Source organism: Diceros bicornis, chromosome 29 (genome assembly GCF_020826845.1).
Source record: "Diceros bicornis minor isolate mBicDic1 chromosome 29, mDicBic1.mat.cur, whole genome shotgun sequence".
NCBI classification, from domain to species: domain Eukaryota; kingdom Metazoa; phylum Chordata; class Mammalia; order Perissodactyla; family Rhinocerotidae; genus Diceros; species Diceros bicornis.
In genome coordinates this window covers 1,145,944-1,148,890 of record NC_080768.1, presented here as the reverse complement: position 1 = coordinate 1,148,890, position 2,947 = coordinate 1,145,944, and positions in this window count along the sequence as shown.

Here is a 2,947-nt window from a genome sequence, read left to right as displayed (position 1 = left end):
GAATCCAGACACCTCGTGACCTCTGAGTTTGAGACGTGAGTCAGTGACCTGTGCCTGCAAGTTTATGTCACTGTGGGAGATCAAGATTTGGCCACCCTGAAATCCATCTCTTTACCTTGGTTGTTTTCTCTAGGGACATTTGACCTCCCCCACTAACTGCCTAAAGAATTTGACATGGTAGCTCCTTCCTGGAACAGATCTATCATGATGGCTGTAAAGATAACGTAGGGTAAATGTTACAATAGAAAAGGCACCAACAAGCCCCTCTTATCAGAAGTTCTGTCTCTCTGGCCACATTCTCTGGATGACCCTGCGAGGAGTTGCCAGACAATCATTTACATTTATAAGGCAAATCTCCATTTGTAAAGGTATCTCCCTCTCTGTATTGGGAAGAGGGGGGATGAGCTCATTTCTAGTGACTTATCAATGTGGAAGTTGAGGCCTTGGGGCTGCATAATAAACCTTACTCTTGTTTACTGTGCTTTAGTGGTAATCTCCTGTAACTGACTCCCCTCACCCCCAAAGTCCTCCTTTGTCATTGGCTGAAAATGGTATTTAAGACGAGAATTTCTGCTATTGTATTGAGAAACGCAGTGTCCCTGCTTTCTCCCATGTATACATGTTATTAAACTTGGTATTATTTTCTCCTGCTAACCTGTCTTGTTAATTATTTGGTCAGCCAGAAGAACCTTAAGGGAAAGGGCAGAGGGAGATTCTCCCTCTTCCCCCGACATCACTGTTTCACACTGCACGTCACTTCATGTCACCGTGCAATCAGGTGAAATGGAGAAGGTCAGGACGCTGTCTCAGAGGAAAGCCTGTTCACGTCTTCTGTGCAGCAGACTATCTTTTTCAACCCTATGGATGAGTTTTGTGCACTGAGTTGTGTTCTTCCAGACGACTGCTTCGTTCAGCTCAGTAATGGTGTTTGAAAGTCTTCTGAGGTAACCTACAATTTCATTTCATAATTTCTGGAGAGCTGGCTGCGACCATCGCCCAGGTGTGGCTGATTTGCATTGCAGAAAGCAACAGGGCTGAAACCCCAGGCCACACCCAGAGCTCATCGTTTGCATTGCTAACGCTTCTGTTCATGGTCCTTGCAGACGCTCTGCAGTTGGAAATGCCGGGAGATACCTTCCTGCGTTGCAGAACTCTTTTGACAGATTTTTATGCATATTCATTTAAAAGTATCTACTGAACTACTGTGAACCCAGCTGCTTGGCAAGGCCAGGAATAGAACGAAGAATGAACCGAAGGAGACTGTGTACCTGCCCCCAGGAGCTCACACACGGTGGGGTGTAAGTGCCGGATGGAGCTGTGCTCAGAAGAGGCTCTGAGAGGGGAGCTCGCCTCCAAAGCGAGGAGGTCTTCACCAAGCTTCGAGGCGCGGAGGGCAGAGTGTCTCAGGGTTGCTCCGTATCGTGTCCTGCCTTGTCCTCTGCCAAGCTGGTGAGACCGGGTTAGGTGGCTCCCATCACACCCACCTCGCACACCTCTCTCACCTTCTTTTAAGTGCTGTGCCTCTACCTCCCTAATTAGAAAATAACCTCTTTTCTCCATCTCTATATTGCAAAGACTTGGTTAATAACAATAACAGTGGTTACTATTATCATAGGAAGAGAAGATCAAGAAAAAGCCACACATTTGTGCCTTAGAAGTGGTTGGCTGAATGAATGAATGAATGAAATGGTAAGAGGAAAACCGTGAGAGAGAAGACTCGGGAGACGAACCGCCTGGTTTGAATCCGGTGATATATTTAACTTCTCTGCCTGGCCCCTCTTTCTAATCAGGAATAAGAAATGAAACTGCTGCATAGGGCGGCTGTGCCGATGAGACACGTTAATGAGGACAAAGCCTTAGCCTCGCGCCCGGCACGCGTTAGCACCCCGTAACTGTGAGCAGAAACAGAGCACAGGCACCAGACATAAACCATGTGGTCCAGGCAGGTGGCACGTAGGGAACCCAGTGTGGTGACCCCTGTAATCCAGGCGGGGTCAGACAATAAGGAGCCTCGTCTCATGACTTACACATCACACTGCACGGTCTTGTAGCCGTGAAAATCAACTAAACTTTTTTTGGGAAAGAAATTGATCTTTTTTTCATTTTTTAATCCAAAAAGAAGAGTTATCCATAGCTCAATGCCAGCCCAAAAGAACAAATGCTCTGGTGAGTCCCAGAGGGATAGCCTGAGCTGGATGTTAGTGAATTTTTCTAATGACTTGGATGCTGAAGGACAGAGCATGGTTGTTAGACGGGCTGGCAGCACTGCACAGAATGGGAGAGCCGACTCCTCTGAGAAAAGAGTCAAAACTCAAAGTGACTGGGAAACCGAGGAAACGGGAGAAGCTATGCAAAGAAAGGATTAAAACGTGCGAATGGAAATAGGAGTGTCAGGAGGGTATGTGGCGTAAGCACAGAGGGGTACCAAGCCTGGAGCTGCCGTGGTCTGTGCAGGAGCCAGGATTAGCAGGGGATGCCAGCCTGTCAGGTCTCCACACTCAGGAGCAGGGCCCAGAAGTCCCAGGGTAGTTGCCTGGAGAGCTGAGCACAGGTAGGGGCCCAGCTGGGTGCTGAGCACAGGTGGGGCCCTGGCTGGGCACTGAGCATGCCTAGGACCAGAGCTGGGCGCTGAGCACGGGTAGGGCCCTGGCTGGGCACTGAGCACGGGTAGGACCAGAGCTGGGCACTGAGCACGGGTGGGGCCAGAGCTGGGCGCTGAACACAGGCGGGGGCCGGGCTGGGCGCTGAGCACAGGTAGGGGCCTGGCTGGACGCTGAGTACAGGTGGGGCCCGAGCTGGGTGCTGAGCACAGGTGGCAGGAATGATTCCACCCAGAGCAACGGGAGAGCGAGGGTGAGTCTCAGGGCCCAGGTGAGTGACTCAGGCAAGGCTGAGATGGACGGGGCCCCATGTGGGGCTGCAGAGGGCCTGGAGATGAGAGCCAGAG